The sequence below is a fragment of the Ambystoma mexicanum genome, chromosome 3p, assembly GCF_040938575.1.
Source record: "Ambystoma mexicanum isolate Mex_15411 chromosome 3p, UKY_AmexF1_1, whole genome shotgun sequence".
Classification (NCBI taxonomy): domain Eukaryota; kingdom Metazoa; phylum Chordata; class Amphibia; order Caudata; family Ambystomatidae; genus Ambystoma; species Ambystoma mexicanum.
In genome coordinates, this window is record NC_090925.1 from 759,969,960 (window position 1) to 759,987,753 (window position 17,794).

At 48.1% G+C, this 17,794-nt stretch overlaps 1 protein-coding gene across 1 annotated transcript in view; it reads left to right on the plus strand.

The window, feature by feature from the left end:
- PKMYT1 (protein kinase, membrane associated tyrosine/threonine 1) overlaps positions 1-17,794 on the plus strand; it is a 747,012-nt gene that overhangs the window by 550,294 nt on the left and 178,924 nt on the right. The window lies entirely within an intron of this gene.

Genomic DNA, 17,794 nt, shown 5'->3' on the forward strand with positions numbered 1-17,794 from the left:
CAGCCACGAGCCAACGCTCTTTCTCAGGGAAGAGGAAAGCCGAGAACCCGGCGAAGCTTCTGGAGAGGCTCCGGTCGATCTCGAAGGATCCAGCAGAGGGGGACCGAGGCGGTGACCCTCCCCTCAAGGTGAAGGCCACAGGCCCCCCGAAAGCGGTGAAGGCCTTGATTCATCCGGCTAAGGCCTCTATCGAGGAAGTCGCAGCGGCCCTGGCGGAGCCTGGGGAGGCTACACCAGTGGAAGCGACCTCGGGGCCCAGAGTTTCTCTGCCACCGCGGAGGGAAGCCTCTTTCAGGCCCATCGAGAAGACCCCGTGAATACCCCGGTGGAAAAAGAGGGGGGGGAGCTGGTGGCCATTGTGGACACGGACACAGCCTCCGAGGAGGAACTGGTCGAAGTCTTGGAGGGCCTCGACGAGGGCGTCGTAGAGGCCCGGTCCCACGAGAGGGATCCCGACATAGGGGACGACGAGAGCGACAGCGACACCGGCGAGGTTCCTAGTCAACCGTCGCGCCCGTCGTTTCCGGAGCCGCAGGACAACTCGGCGGCCATTGTTTTGGCAATACAATCCTTATGTTCGGAGATAAGGACGAGATTGCCCCTTCCACTGATGGAGGAGCCAGAACCAGGCCCGACGGAAAGTCCCCCAAACAAGAGAAGACGGACCCATCCAGCCCCACCTTTTCAGCCCTCGTGGCCTGCTCAACCTTTGCCCACGTCCCCCGTACCTGGGGATGGCACGGGAACGGACACGGCCACAACGGGTACGGATGATGACGACGGCGGTGACGACGGGACGGAGCTCCCATCGCCTCCATCCCGGGCCTCCCCGCCCGACGAGATTGGGTAATTCCACGCTATGATCGCCAGGGCATCTGAGCTTTTCCAGCTCTACCCCGAAGAAAAAAAGAAGGAAGGTTTCCTTTACCAACGGTGCGAGGTCAAGAGGAAGACAATCGTCGCCATGCTTCTGTTGGATGACATCTGGGACGAGGGTCTCACCCTTCTCAAGAACCCGTCTACGACGCCTGCCTAGAGGGATCGGTACGAGAAGTAGTTCCGGGTCCCTGACGCGGGGCCCCTTTGTGCCTTAGGGCGCAACCGACCCCTGACTCAGTCGTCTCAGCGGCAGCCAAGAAGAAAGCAGGGGGGGCATCGGCCTCAACATCAACTTCCCCGCCGGACGTCGAAGGAAAGAAGCTGGATGCAATGGGACGATGAGTTGTCTCGTCGGCGGCTACAACGATTAAGGCGACCAACGCCCTCGCGATCGTGGCCTGCTACGACAGGGAGTTATGGTACAAGATCGCTCCCCTGTTGGACTTCCTACCGGACGACAAGAGGGCTGAGGCCCTGGAGATCTTGCTGGAAGGGGAGGTGGCGTCGGACCAGGCCATAACGGTGGCAACGGACATTGCCGACACCGGTTTCCGCCAGCTAGGCAACAGCATTTGCCTCAGACGACGAGGGTGGCTCAAGGCGACGGATTTCCGCCAGGACGTACAAGCCAAGGTTTTGGACATGCCGTTTGACGGGAACAACCTGTTTGGGAAAACAGTGGATGAGTCCCTCCAAGCCATCAAGGTGGACACGGAGACAGCTAAGGCCCTAGGAGTTCTCCAGCAACAAAGGCCGTCCTTTCGGAACTCCGGAGGCAAGCAGGGTGCCTCCAAGGGATTCGACAGTGGCTCCTATACGTACCGCCAAGGGGCCCGCTCCTCGTCGCAGGAAGCCTATAGAGGACGAGGCAAGTTGGGTGGACCCCGCCGTCGTCGCCAGGGAGGCCAAGGCGGTAAGGCGCCCTCCAAGCAAGATTGAACCGACTGTGGCGTCGGGCCCCCACTGAAGCACCCCGGTGGGAGGCCGGCTGGCGAAGTTCGTCAGCGTGTGGGAGTCCATCTCCACCAACCATTGGGTGCTGGACGCCCTGGCCCAGGGGCACGCCCTTGAATTTCTAAAAAAGTGCCCCCGCATTCCTCCCGTGGCCGGAAAGGAAAACCACGTCCCTCAACTACTGTTGGAGGTAAGGGCGATGCTCAAGAAAGGTGCCATCGAGCTTGTCCCAAAGAGGCTCTGGGGCTCCGAAGTATACTCAAGGTACTTCCTCTGAAAAAGAAGACAGGAGGGTGGTGACCCATCCTGGACCTGCGACGACTGAACAAGTACATCAGGAGCGCACAAGTTCCGGATGGTCCCCCTCCAGCACGTGCTGGGACAGCTGGAGGAGGGCGATTTCCTGTCGTCGTTGGATTTGGAGGATGCATACTTTCACATTCCCATTCTAAAAGGACACCGGAAGTTCCTCAGGTTCGTGGTACAAGGGCGGCACTACCAGTTCAAGGCCCTCCCGTTCGGATTGAAGTCGGCACCCAGGGTTTTCACGAAGTGCCTCGCTCCAGTGGCGGCGCAGCTGCGCCTGCAGGGGATCCACGTCTACCCCTACCTGGACGATTGGCTCAACCGCGCAAGGACAAGAGAACTCGCCGTAGAACACACAGCGAAGACCGTCCAGCTGCTCACAGTCCTGGGGTTCTCCATCAACTTCCCCAAGTCCCACCTGGTCCCCGCTGAATTCGCACTGTTTCTGGGAGCCAAGCTCGACACAGTGGCGCGTATGCCCTCGCCGTCAGAGGAAAGGACAAAGGCCATCCTAGGCAAGGTGCAGCGTCTTCTGGCCACGGATGTGGCCAGGGTGAGGTCCATCAAGTCCCTCCTCCGGACGATGTCCTCTTGCATTTATCTTGTGCGCCTGTGCAGGCTGCGGATGCGCCCCTTTCAGGAGTTCCTCGACGCCCGCTGGATTCAAGCGACGGGCAGCTTTGAGGACAGGATCCCTCAACGAGATATTCCAACGAGCTATCCGGTGATGAGGCTCCCGCGCTCATCTAGCAGCAGGGACAGAATTTCAGACCCCGACCCACCAGGTGACAGTGACGACGGATGCCTCCCTGGAGGGGTGGGGAGCGCACACCGGAGATCTTCATGCGAGAGGCCTTTGGCTCCCGGAGGAGAAGCCGCTCCACATCAACATCCTGGAGCTCCGGGAAGTGTTCTGGGCCCTCAGGTCCTTTCTCCCGTCCCTCAAGGGCAAGGTGGTGAGGATCTTCACCGACGATGTTCTACATCCGGAAGCACGGCAGAACCAGATCCCAAGCCCTATCCAAGGAAGCCCAGGATCTGTGGCATTGGGCCATTGCCCAAGCGATGTTTCTGGTGCCGTTTCATCTGGCAGGGATAAAAAAACACCATCGCCGACTCACTCAGCAGAGAGCTGCGCTCTTGCCACGAGTGGGAACTACGCCAGGATCAAGTGGACCGACTCTTCCAGCGATGGGACAAACATCGGATCGACCTGTTCACGACGGCGACGAACTCCAAGTGCCAGAGGTTCGCCCGCAGGTTTCCCCAACCGAGGAGCATGGGTGATGCTTTCTCGTTCCCCTGGGATGGCCTGTTCCTTTATGCGTTCCCTCCGTTGATGTTGCTGCTCCAACTCATCAACCAGCTCAAGAGGTCACGGTGCAGGATGATCGCACCGGTGTGGCCGAGGTAGATCTGGTTCCCGGACCTTCTGGACTTGTCAGCGTCCCTACCGGTCAACCTGCCGACGGACGCAGATCTTCTTTCCAGAGAAGGCGGCGCCATCCTTCATCACGACCCAGAGTCGCTGAACTTGCAGGCCTGGCTCCTGCAGCACTAGAGTTTGGAGGGTACGATATCCTGGCTGACTGCAGAGGGGTTCTTGCAAAGGCCAGGGCGTCCTCAACTCTCAAGTGCTATGGACATAAGTGGAAGAGGTTCTCTGTCTGGTGCCGTGCACAGAAGATTAGCCCTCTGCGGATTACGGCCCCTCAAGTACTGCCGTACCTACTGTCGCTGGCCAAGGCTAGACTAGCTCACGCTTTCATCAAGATACATCTGGCTGCGATCTCCCGATACACCAGAACTACGGGACGGGCGTCCTTGTGGTCTCATCGCCTGGTGAAGGAATTTATGAAGGGACTGTTCGATCGTTCCCGCCGGTGAAGGCTCCTGCCCCGGCGTGGGAGCTCAACGTGGTGCTGTCTAAGCTCATGGGGGGCCCCATTCGAGCCTCTGCATGCGGCGCCGTTGAAGTTCCTGTCGTTGAAGACAGCTTTTCTTGTGGCCATCACCTCCGCACGAGTGGGAGAGATCCAGGCCCTATCCTGCAAGCCTCCATACTTGACTTTTCACGACACGAGGGTGGTGCTGAGGACGGACCCCTCCTTTATGCCCAGGGTGCCGTCGGACTTCCGCCTCAACGAGTCCTTGGTGTTACCAGTTTTCTTCCCGTCGCTTTTGTCGCCGGCCGAGAGGACTTTGCACTCGCTGGATGTGGCTAGAGCGCTGAAGGTCTATGTGGACTGCACGAAGAGTTTTCGGAAGACGTCACAGCTGTTTGTGAAATTTGGGCCTGTGAACCAAGGGAAGGCTCTCTCGAAGGCTTCCATTTCCAGATGGCTCTCCGGCTGCATCATGCACTATCACCAGTTGGCAAACCGACCGTTGCCCGGCTGTCCGAGAGCCCATTCGACCAGAGCGATCGCTGCTACCACAGCGTTCTTGTCTGGTGTGCCCCTGCTGGACGTCTGCAGGGCTGCTTCGTGGAGGTCGACGCACACCTTCAAGAGATTCTACTGCGTCGATTCCAGGGAGGAGTCCAGAGTCGGCCAAGCAGTGCTGCGCAACCTGTTCGCCTGAAGACCTGGTGGGAAGGTAAGAGTTGCTTAATGTTGAGTTTATGTAATGCTTAATGTTGAGCCTTTTGCCACCCCCCCCCCGTGGTTGTGCATGTGTGTACTGCTATGTATTCCTATATTCATGAGCATGTGAATCCATGCCAGACCCCATGCTGGAGAAGGAACAAGTTACTTACCTGTAACTGTTGTTCTCCAGCATGGGTCTGGCTTGGATTCACCTGCGAACCTTCCCTCCTACCCCTCTGCGGCTCTTCACTTGGTCATACTGCCACTTTACGTGCTACCAAATCTGAAGATGGCTTCCAGAGGCGGATCTTAGGGAGAGGGCAGTCATTGGCTGGGGGCAGTATGACCCAGAGACCAGTGATTGGTTACTACTAAGGAAGACAGATCAGAAAATAAACTGATACTGATTTTTTCTTTACCGAGGATTCCCAGCCTGACGACGGGGAATATTCATGAGCATGTGAATCCATGCCAGACCCATGCTGGAGAACAACAGTTACAGGTAAGTAACTTGTTCCTTATTGCATCTTCAACCATTTCTAAGATAGCTTTAACAGTAGGTTGCTTCAGTAGGGAATGAACAAAGTTCTTGGATGCCTGTTTACTCCGATTTTGCAGGGGCTTATTATTTTTGACTTTAGGGGCCATCATCCAAATACCTATGACGAATTCCAATTGATCACGCTTCTTCGGATCACTCGACACGTGATTGTTCTCAGGTACAAGTGCGGACTGAGTTGTCAAGATAGCTAAGACCGTTCCCTCACTCTCAATTGGCAACCCATCTTCCACAACATAGGTTAAGGTGATGCTAACTTCAGAAGAGACTTACACTCTTTATGTTAATGAGCCAAACTGGCTCGCTGTACAATCTATAGGTGTCTCAGCCTGAACTGATTGAACCACTTCATCAGGCAACAATCTACCCTTGTTGTTCTAAAGGCTGTGGGAGCACATTCTGATGAAACTGTAGCAAACGTTAATAAACAACCCTTTAAAGTACGATCATTACCAATTAAAGCCTCATCCACACAGCCTTGCTCATGCTTCTTGTGAGAGGGCATCCCCAAAGGATTGCCCCCCACTGCTTATACTGGGAGTTGACACTTCTTCAACAAAAACCCTTTCGTATTGTTATGTACTTACATTTTCAGTCCTAAATAGTAATGACTCCAGCAGGCCCGAATGAGCTTTAAATTATGCCTTTATACCCTGGTAAAGTGTCACCAATATGCACATGTTCACCAACAAAATGTCCTCTATATCCAAGTTTCAGCCCACATGCTTTTGCCCCGACTGCTGCCCTTGTTGGACTTGGGCAGTTGAGGACATAGAAGAACACGTAGATGAAGAATTGGCCTCTGAAAAAAAAAGAAAAGGCCAGATGGGTCCATGGGTGTACACATCACATCATAGAGGAATTGTTCATCTGGTCCAGCCCAAAAGAATGGGAATGAGGTGAAATTGCTTCCCGCACCCAACTGCCTGGGCCTCTGTTCATTGCGTTGCCAAATCTAATGTGCCCTCAGACAGAACAGATGGGCCCGCTGCGGAGCACCCCGGTTGCGGAGAAAAAAAGCAGTGATTTCCGTCTGCTTTAGTTTACTTTGATTATTCCTCACGGCGGGAGCTAGCCGAGAAGAAACAAGGTCTCCGTTCTCAAAATTACAAGTAACGCATTCATCGGGCAAGCCCACTGGAAAAGCTAGAATGGGCATGTTAGCTGCCATTAATAAATCCTGGTCTGACATCGGCTCATAAGTCCCCATTACTCTATTTCCCTGCCCTACCCTGCTCTGCTCCTTAGATTGTACATTAAACAGTATAAAGCTGACGTGGAGCCCGATAGATCAAAAGCAAGAGGTAACTTCTGTCTTGGCTGACTCCTTGCGGTGGCAATGTAAAGCTCCTCACTACTCAAAGCAACACTTATAACTGCCGGAGGTTCACAAAGACTTATGCTGTAAGCAGTTCGATTCCACAACACTTCACCCACTGCCGCACTGCCAAACACTGTACAGAACTCTCCACACTCCACGGCAGATTTGAAAGGACAGGTGAAGCAGGTAGTGGCATGCCTCCTGGTGATGCAATGTAATAAAGACCAGCAAGTTCCTCCACGTTACCAAACACACTGCAGCACTCTGCGCGCTCTGTGGATTTTAAAGGACAGGTGAAGCAGGTAGTGACACGCCTCCTGCCAATCCATTGGAAAAAAGACAAGCAACAGCAAGTTTCTCCACATTACCAAACACTCTGCAGCACCACAGCTTCAATCTCTACATCCCATCCCAGGACTGCAGCTCCCATAGCTCCTTTCAGAGTCTTTAAACTGAGCAAAGTGTTTGAGGGGCTGTGTCCTCAGTGCAGGGAAGACTGTCTTGCTCACTGTGAGAAACCTTAAGGTGTCTCCCTGGCGATCTGTCATCCCGGTGGCCAGGACACGGCCATCGCTATTGGATCCAGTTCCTGGGGGTGGACCAGTGATGGAGGATCATCTGGATGGGGCGGGTGGGGTCCTTGGGGAGTGGGACACTGATGGATGAAATGCGGTATCCCCCTTCTTTCAACACCTTTTCCCCAACCTACCACGTAGGATATTCCAAAACACTGCCCCCACACCCCTTTTCCGACACGAACACTTTCGCACAACACAAAATACTACGGACTAACACCAGAGCGGTTTACCTGACATGTCCCAATACAAGGGTAGGCAAAGTCAGGCAATTAACCAGAATCTCACACACACACCTTACAGCCCTTTCCCTTCCCCACATGGATAAAAGGTGGAGCAAAAGACGAGCAAGGCAGACCGCATGACGTGAGGGCTAACTCAGCACAGCAGTTCAAAAGGAGGAGAAAGACTGCGCATACCGAGAGTTTAGTTTATTCATTTATATGATGCGCACCGGACCCCGGGTTATCAGGGCGCAAGCAGTACAGACAATGCGAAGCTTAATTTACAAGTTACATACATAGTTATACACAGGACATATAATTACAAGGTAGTACATAGAAAAGGCATAACTAATACATAGGTATGCACTACAAAAGTAGGTGGACATGACAAATATATAATGACAAATATACACAGGTATGTACTTGTTTAGTGATCATTTTCCTTGAGCAAGTTGATATAACTAAGTCTAAACCTTGGGTAGGATTGATCCGCCCTGAGATGGTGTGGTAGGGAGTTCCAAAGTTGGGCCGCTTTGACCTGGAAGCTGTTCCCCCCCGATCTTGGTTAGTCTAAATCTGGGAATGTTAATACAGTTGGCATTGGTAAGTCTTGTGGGTCTCGTGGAGATTCTTCTTTGGACTCTGTTTACAATGTAACTGGGGGCAGCGTTGTTCAATGCCTTGTGTGTCAAGGAGGCTGTTTTTAGGTTGGTTTTGTTGAGAGTGGAAAGCCAGTTGTTTTGACACCTTATGGCGGAGATGTGAGACCTCATAGACACACCTATAGCCGCTCTAAGGGCGTTGTTTTGAAGAATTTTGATTTTTTTTGGGTGATAGCTTTGTTGGTGCCAATATATAGTGCATTACAGTAGTCGAGCCTCGATAAGATCAAGGCTCTGGCTAGGGTAATGCAATTATCATCTGATAGAAAGGGTTTGTCCGTTCTGATCAGCTTGCATGTGTATGCAGTGGCTGAGGCCAGGGTGTTAACTTGTTTAGTAAAGGATAAGGTAGAACAAGGTAGAACCCGAGTGTTTTCACCTCTTTGGCCACCCTGATAACATTGCCATCGATGATGAATGATGTGTAGTTTGGTCCTAGTTTTTTTATATTAGCGTGTGTACCTAGTATGATGAGTTCCGTTTTTTCATCATTCAGGCATAGACCATGAATAGCCATCTATGCCTGGATGATGAGATACACCCTATTCACCAAGGCCAAATCCTTTTCGTAATCCCCAGTAAGAGGGAGGAGAATCTGAGTATCATCTGCATAGTTAGTGTAGGTGATACCAAGAGATTTCAGATTATCAAAAAGGGGCTTGGTGAAAATGTTGTACAAGGTGGGGGAAACGCAAGATCCTTGGGGAACACTGCATGTGATGGGGATAGGGTCTGCTGCAGAGAGGGTGACGAGTAGAGAAGCAACCTGGCCCTTTCCGACCAAGGCCTGTGAAACCTCTGCAGAATGAATCGTAAGACCGCAAACAATAGCCAGCATGTGTTGCAGCAGATGTCATTGGTACACAAGACCCTCCTCCGCTGATTACCAACCCGGGGAGAGACGCTCGTCTCTGTGGTACCAACCTTGACTCCAAAGATAAAGAAAGCCAGTCGGTTCATCACAGCCGGTAAGTCGAGGGGAGAGTCGATAAGAAACCCAAGTGTGTTTAGAATGAAAAGTAGCCAGCTACTAATTTGAACTTTGAAAGGTTTAAAGAAACTATTGATGAAAGAGGGGGGTGAAAACCAGTAACAAAGGAGTCCGGCACCACATGTGTGCTCACGAAGGACCGTAACCAGAAAGCCTTGGAAAAGCCGAGATGAGGTCAAAGTGGTCATACAGGGGTTTTGTAAAATCATCTGTACTGTCGAAAGGCTTTGACCGACAGATGATTGTGAAAGAAAGGGAGATGACCCGATTGGTGAAATTAGGGCATAAAAGTGTGTTAAGAAAGTTGGCAAGAGTGAACCCGGCAGAGGGATGCCGACAAAAAAGGGGCGTAGCCTTGAAGAGCTGTTTAAAAAGAACCAGGAAATGAAGCCTACACTTATTTATGAAATAGGAGTCTTAACGCTCAGAATCGCTATCGCGCGCACTTCTCCGGATTCCATAAAATCGATGTACAGATATTTAGTTTGGTAAAAAAAGACTGATGGGGATATGTAAAATATTAAAAGCAACGCGCTTACGAACCGAGACTTATGGGGATATGCAAAATATTGAAAGCAATGCGCTTACGAACAGAGACTTAATAGACATGCACTGAATATATGGAAACAGAATATATGGAAATAGAATAGGATTTTAAATGTTAGTGAATACATCTCAACACACTGTTTGCAGTTATCTAACCTGAAAATTATATATATGTGGACCATAGACTAACACGAGAAGACAATGGTAAGGTTAACGCACTCTTAGTAGGAAGAAGTATCCATTGTAACAATGAGGCATGAAGCACTATATGGTCTAACAAGACAGATGTATATTAACAGAATGCACTAAAGCCAAAATGCAATATAATTTTCCCAAGTAATGTAATGATTATCACAGGTTAGTTTGAGTAATAACAAGTAAACAGTAACACTGTGCAATAGGATTGGATTGGGAGCATAATATGAAGATACTAATCTGTGATGGTACCATTTGTAGATGGTTACGTGAATGGACAACTAAGATGTAACGAGGGAGAAATGTATAATATAATATAATAATTGGTTACTTATAACGCGCTTAATACCCAGAGGTTTTTGAGCGGGGACCCAGGGATCGAACCTGGTTGCTCTGCATTGTCTTGCGTCCAAGGCGAGCATGTTGCCGTTGAGATATACTCCTGATCCAGGATAGTTGTGTTTATAATGGTTTCCTCTCATCTTTCCTCTCCAACACCCTAACAATCCTCCCCTATACCAACCCTGGATTCTCTGTGATACTACTATACTAATCTGTGATGAAACAATATTGCTCTTGGAATATTATTAATGATCTTGACACAACTGAACCGTTGAACTTGTGTTGTATGCCTATATAGGGTTCCATGTGATATTTTCGATGCAAAAATATCGGCATATTTTTGCGGCGGAAATAACACATGGACCCTGCGGGGGACACCCCCGCAACCCCTGCATAATTTATTTATGTGCGGGGGCCACCCCCCACCTAATATGTTTCCCACCAAAAATATTGCCTATGGCCGTTCCCGACGACCATATGTACGGCGATATTTTTGCTGGCGAAAATATTACCTGATACCCTATATAGTGCATGCCCTGATTTGAAAAAGGCAGCCAGTGTCGAAACACGTGTCATCGTAAAGGGCAATCACATGACTTTTTCTTTATATTAAACTTATGTGCAAAAACATAACTGGTACAGTTCTATGTGAGTGTGTTTTGTTTGACACTTTCAGTGGTTTTTTGGCTTTTCTGACCACCTCACTCAACAAGACGTAACAGCAAAGTAAAAAACAGAAAAAAACAAATCACTCTTTTGAAATAACTATAAGCCAAAGGATTAAAATAATCAGAAGTGGACAAGTGGTGCCATACAGACCGGTCCTACCAAAAGCCAAAAGTGTGACTGACTCGTTTTTTTAGTGTAGGCCTTTTACTTTGATAAGACGCCACAAGGACTGCCTTATTTTTCATTTGATGGTCGAAGCCTGCTCCCATCTTAGGTTTAGGTTTAGGTTAGGCGTTTTTTACATCCTGCATTTACAGTTTAATTAACACCCTTGAACTGTGATCACTTGTGTCTGTCTTTACTGTGGCCCCCATGAGTTCCTTACACCCTAATAACGGGGGAAACTATTGTCAGATAACAGAAAAGGAAATTAAAATGAAGTCTATGCCCTAATCAATATGGGCTTGCAGCTGCAGCCTGCTTAGTTAATGATTGCCTGGACAAAAAGGCAGATGTGCACCCTTTACAATTGTTCACTGTATTTTAAGCATCGTCTTACTTGGATTCACTGGTTTATAGTTGAACCTGCACACCCCTGCCCACAAGTCCTCCTCTCAACCTAGGTGCCCCAAAGTGACAAATCTTTACAAATCACTATGGGCAGGTACCTGGGACGCTCCTTGATACTCAGAGGAGCAGACAGTCAAGTGTTGCTGAACTTCAGTGGTCATTTGGGGGACACAATGGTGCTACTCCGCCGAATCAGTGCCATTATAGGTGATAACTTTGGTCGGGAATCCGTTTCCCCTTAGCGCTGGGGAAACGACTGTTCATTTCACTGATACATCCCTGGCAGGAGAGCTAGTGCTGAAAAATGACAAAGGATCTTCAGTGTTAGTAATGGGTGCAGAAGGGCAGTCTGAGGGACTACCTGAACAGGGCTGGCTGGTGGACTGCTGGGTTCTCCGTTTGGGAGTCTAGGAAAGGTATCTAGGCAATAGTCGAACAGTCAGCCACTGCCTTACACACGCCCAACGGTCCTCTTCTCCTCAGAAACTCTTGCTGAAAGGCAGCTCAAAATGTTTCATTTGCAACAAAGTTGGGGGTGGGAGCCTTGATTTAGCTCTTTCCATCCTGCATTGAAGAATGCCACATTTTAAATTATCCAACCTTTTACGCATTCAGCATTTAAACCCAGAACTCTGATCCCGTAATGCTTTCCGGAGAATAATACATAGACCATACTGATAAACTTCCATGTGCCTTTTCTTTTTTCATACATTTGTAACATGATGCACAGTGCATTTTACCAGTAGCTCTGACAGATACTCTGAATGGTTTAGATCAAAGCTTTATTACACATACTTTGTCATTACCCAGTACCTTCATCACGTAGTTCTAACATACATTTAAATTGCATTCTTTGGTACCAAAAGAACAATATGCATGTGCAGAGGCTGCCCTTCTGCTGTAGTGTTACACACAGGCTCAATGGAGATTTTTAGTGACCACATGTTTACATGGGGGTTACGCAGTGACAAAACTATGAATGCCCAACCAATCCCGAGTTAATAGCAAAATGCAAAACCCCCAGAAGCACTATGAAGAAAGGGAAAGGGATCCTGGAGGAACGCAAATACTTTGTCTAACCTTCCCTGGATAGACATTTGTACATAATCTACATCCAACAGTTTCAATGTCCTTTTAACCTTTTTCTTCACCAAAGACCAATTATGCATCCGATCAATAAGTATTTCACCATACTGAAAGTTCGCAAATTTACTCACTTGCTTCTTGCCCATTTCGATACTTCTATCGTACTGAAAACCCACATTTCTGTGCCCTAAAAATATATATTTCGGAATCTGTGAGTATCAATAATCTGCATTATCTGTTTTGAGTAATATTCTATTCGATCCATGTTGGGTTTCTAGAAGCAAGTATCACTGATCCCAGTCATATGATTGACTCGTATTCTATATATTCCATCTTTTTTTGTTGTTATAGCTAGCAGTTTTATATATTTGGCTTATAGCAGCATCATCTTCTGACAAGATGAAGTTAGCATAGAAGAAGATGGTACATCCTGCCTAAATTGGTGAATTACACAAGCCTGGAGTAGGCCAGTAGGTATATCATAAATGGTGTAAAAAGGTTTAAAGGACATTGTAATTATTGGATGTAAGTAATGTACAAGTATCGAAAAATTACCTGTTGTGACAAATCCTTTGTCGTTGCTTCTGCCTAAAGGAAGCCCCTTCCCATGAGGCCAGGGAGGTAAGACTGCTATCCGATAGTCCCCCTGGGGGTGGTACTCATGTGGAGGGAGCACCCCTATGGGACTAGGAACAACTATCCAGGAAGAACGAGGTATACTTCCTGCCCTCCTGCTGTAGGAGTGCAGGAATCCCCGTCATCTAACCCTCCTTTACCTTTCCATCCCATGTACATGAGTCATGTACATAGTAGTAACCGTATTGGGATGATGAAAGGCATAGTCTCAGTACCTTTACCATAGATTTTTCCTAGGTTGACTAAGAAGTCAGATCTACCTTAGAGAGAGCTGTCGTAGAAATAAGGAGGAGGTGCGGAAGAATGAAGAACAATCCTCAAAGCACTGTGGAGCAGTCTAGTGTTTCAGGAATTCTGATTGGCCAAAGCCAATACAAAATAGAAGAGGGAAAACCAAACCGTGGCAGAGGCCCTCCCTGAAGGAACCGCAAGTGCAGACGCCGACCGGAGCAAAGAAGCAACAGGGTTGCTAGCTGGAACCTAGACAGACCGGCGGAAGGGTCACAAATCCGGTGAGGTGAATGATGCTGAGGAGTTGCGGTTTCGAGGATCCTTCTGGTCGGGTGCAGAAGCAAGATGCAACCTGGCGATGAAGCAATGCAAGAAACATTGATGCAGACCTCCTCATGACACGTCACAGGTTGGAGAAAGGCGAATTCTAGCGACTGTCTCCACACACAGGCATTCCAGCTGCTGTCCAAAAAGTTGCTCCTGGACAGGATCCCATGATGCAGGAATGCTGAAAATCAGGGAGAATGTGACTTGTGGCACATATCTTGCGACCACCGATGTTCCTCACTAGAATAGGCAACGGTGAAGCTTCTGGTGAGGTAGCCCACGAGAGAGCAGGTCAGTCCACTAGGATCCTGGAGAATGTGTAGACTAGTTGTTCCCGAAGTACTGCTCAGGTTTTTCTGAGATGAGATAGTCCTAAAGGGCTTCACCAGATCAGTCAGAGCTAGGGATGCTCAGCCACTCCAGGAGTAGTCTTTGAATCTTAAGCAGGCTAGGCTGTGCTTCTTCAAAGTATTCTTGGCTCCAACGATGATATGGAGAAGAGGTCCTCTTCCTATTCAAAATCTGAGCTTGAAGCAAGTCCAAGCCCACCAATGGTAAGCATCTGCACCATGCAAACATCCAGTAATTGCCCAAGTAGGGACAACTACTGGTTTTATGTTTGCCCCACAACTAGACTTCTGGTACCATGGAAGTGGAGTGGGACTAGACAGCCCCACCCCCTTCTTGGGGAGAGAGACACACACGCACGCGCACGCGCACACGCACACCCCTTTCCCAAGTAATTGCATGACCTTATAAGGGATTTGCAGACCTGGAAAGGAAGGAAGAGGGCCAAACAACAATACAGCCATAGAATTGTGTGGCACGGCCATTTTAGGGCACTAGTGCCTTTTAGTAGCCACACACAGTAAACGCGAATGTGCATACTAAAATGAATACAAACATTATTTAAAAAATGTACCTGCTGCCGTCAGCTTGTCTTACGGCACATATAAAACTACCCAAAAATCCCAGTATTTAAAAGCTATGGTGTTAAAATAGTATCCCATTGCACTGCACTCTTAAAGGCATGGTCTAGTAAAGATTTTTATTGTCCCTACGGGTCGGCCATGTTTTTTTTAAGCCTAAGTGGCTCGATTTTAGAAAACTTTCCTATGGACCTAACCCGAGTTTTCGTCCATTAAACGCACGCGAAAACAAGCACCAGGGAGCTGCCATTTTCTGATAATCCTATCTTTTCCCCGATCGCCCTGGCTGACCTGCTTTTGCGGCACTAAATCATTTCCCCCGCCCCTGAGCCTGACATTATCAAAACATTCATATTCCCCGCCTCTCCCGTGACGTTACTGTGCTGCGTAGGCAAACGCGCCCAGTCGTCTTCTGCGCGACTCCACACACAACCCGGAAACCAACACAGATCAACTCACAACACAGCACGCCACAATTCGGAATATGAAACTGTACTTTAAAATGAAACAGCAACACGGTACATTTGGTAAAGTACATTTATTTGACATTAAATGTTTAGAGAATATTCAGCAATTGACATATGAACTCCGGAAGCCATTTATTTTCTTTTATCTGTATCCGCAATAACTGTTCCGTTTCATCTTGAGTCACGCGCTGTTCCTTTATGGTACACAGGGTGTTCATTTTCGTAAAAAGAATCACTTTGGAAGCACGGTAAACCGCAAGGCTGTTCCATCAACTAGGCACTAGTCCAGCCTAAAGGTTGATATGTTGCTTCTAGCCACTAGTACAGTGTAAGGGCATGTGGGCCCTTGGCGATCGTCCCATAATATGGTGATCGTGCTCCAGTTGTTGACACGAAGCTGCAGGTGTCTGCTGAAGAATCCATCCGCCGGTGTCTCAAACAGATGGCAGTGGCAGAAAGGGATCAAATACCTGTTATGAAAACAAAAAAATGATAATTAGTCTCGTTAGCCGAACTTCATTAATATTACTCATTTTATTTATTACGGCCGATCAGAAACTATTTGCTTGCAAGGATAGGATAGTTCAATGGAGTATGTTCGTCTCTAAAATCAATGCGAAAAGTAAAGAGATAAATCGAGGCCAACACACAATGATAAACGGCAGTCTACATGCGTGAGGAATGATATGATATATGATATGGCATTTGTAACGCGCCTATACTCAAGTGTTTCTAGGCGTGATGAGGCAGGTGGGGAACAAGGGCAGACAGACAACGATGCTACTAGGCCAGGTGTCTTTCTGATCGCGCATGGGGAAGGGCTGTGCATGGTTAGTTGAATACAAATTAAATAATAGGGCCAGCTGGTGGCAAGTGCAAGGTAAATGCTGGGAGAAGGGGCTGAAGGATACAGAGACAGTCCCGTAGTGCAGGGAAAAGTGGCTGGGCCAAGGACCGAGATCGGTGAGACCAGTGGACCTGCATGCCCATGTGCCCACTACGAACAGTTTTACTTGCTTTTCCTAGCTCTTCATTCATTCATTTATTCATGCATCCATTCATTAAATCTTCATTCCGGTATAAAAGCGTGTAAAGATTTACTTACATTATATTTGAAATTTCCATTGTGTCTCTTCGTAATGCAGTCTGTAAAACGGACCGTGCTCTTGACAATGATTTTTCGTATACTGACCTAAAACTGAAACTCGGTCTAGTTTCTGAATTTTCTGCCTTATCGTCTCTTACGTTATTTCGCACTCCCTTCAAATGTAGTTCTTTCGGCATGGTCCCTGTCTCAAGGTCAAAAAACAATAGACCCTTATACTTCCAGTGCGACTTGTGGGCCTCATCTGGGCGCTGTCCTTCGCATTCTTTATTTGTAACATCACGTAGTAGAGGCATCTGTGAGAACTTGAAGTTTAGAATCCGTCTATGTAGTGCGCCTCAATGAGCAAATACGAACTGGCTTCTCTCCCAAATGCCACGGCCCGCTTGGCTGGCGCTTTCTAAGTGCCCCAATTTGTCCCCGTTGTCTGCGAGCTTTGCAGCCCAAATTGAGACATTTAATTTTTGGCGGAAGGTCAGGGAAAGTATAAAGTACCACAGGAGTGGAGTTAAAAGTGAGATTTATTGTTTGTTTGTTTTATTATTTGCAATACGCAAGCTTCCACTCCGTTAACAGTGCGCAGCATTTACATTTACATGAGATGAGATATGAGAAAAATATATACATACACATATATGAGGTGAATAGAGAGAATTTAAAGATGACACCCAGCTTGTTCGCCACCCATGATGGTGAAGGTAGGGGTTAGGGTTACAGGTACACTGTACAATAACATTTATTTACAAAAAGACAATCGTATTTCAATTATTTAAACCGGGATTTGTACTTCACAATCAGCTGTGCTTCGGGTGGGCATGGCACATTCGCAATGTTCGGTGGCAATGGATCACTGCTCTGCACAGAAACGTCCAAAATTCCATATCTGTGCTTCTCTAACACAGCAACAATAAGGCCTTTCACAAAGTCGAACTGCATTTCATCATAGACTGGTTTGATCACCCATTGCTTACTTCGTTTTGAAAACACCTTAGTGTAGCGAGGCATCCTTACTTTACCCCTAGTCCTAGATTGTTCACGTCCGACATTGCTGTTATGGGCCAAGACCGCTAGTAGAGTGCGATGTTTCATGCCCTGAAAGCTAAAATGCAAGCGCTTTGGCCTGTACTTTAGGCACATATTGTGGAACACCTCCAAATCTCCTGTGTGACAGAATTCTGTCAGTCCTCTCAAATCTCTTGATATAGTTTTGTCGAAAACAATCTTCTCAATGGCTTTGTGTGTCGGTGAAGGTGGAATCAACCACTTCTTCTTCCGTGCCTCCTCTGGGGACAAAGGGCCATGTTCACATTGGTGGAAATGTTCATTTGCTGTCCAGCGGTGAACGTTGGTACAGTGGTGCATCAGTGACCGCCATTTTTCAAGTAGTATTTTCACTGACCCCTCAAAAGTTTTTGAGCTCCACCAAAGATGGTTGGTGATAGAATGTGACCACTGCAAAATACTTTCAAAACCTTTTTTTTTTTCCCTGCAGCCGAGATTTTCTTATTGATTGATTTAGCAAGATGCCATACGTCAAATTGATGTTTAATATGTGGGAACTGCTCTCTCATTGAGGGAAAAAAGGACAAACAGAGAAGAGAGTGGGCACCACCATGTATTCAAAAATGTTCA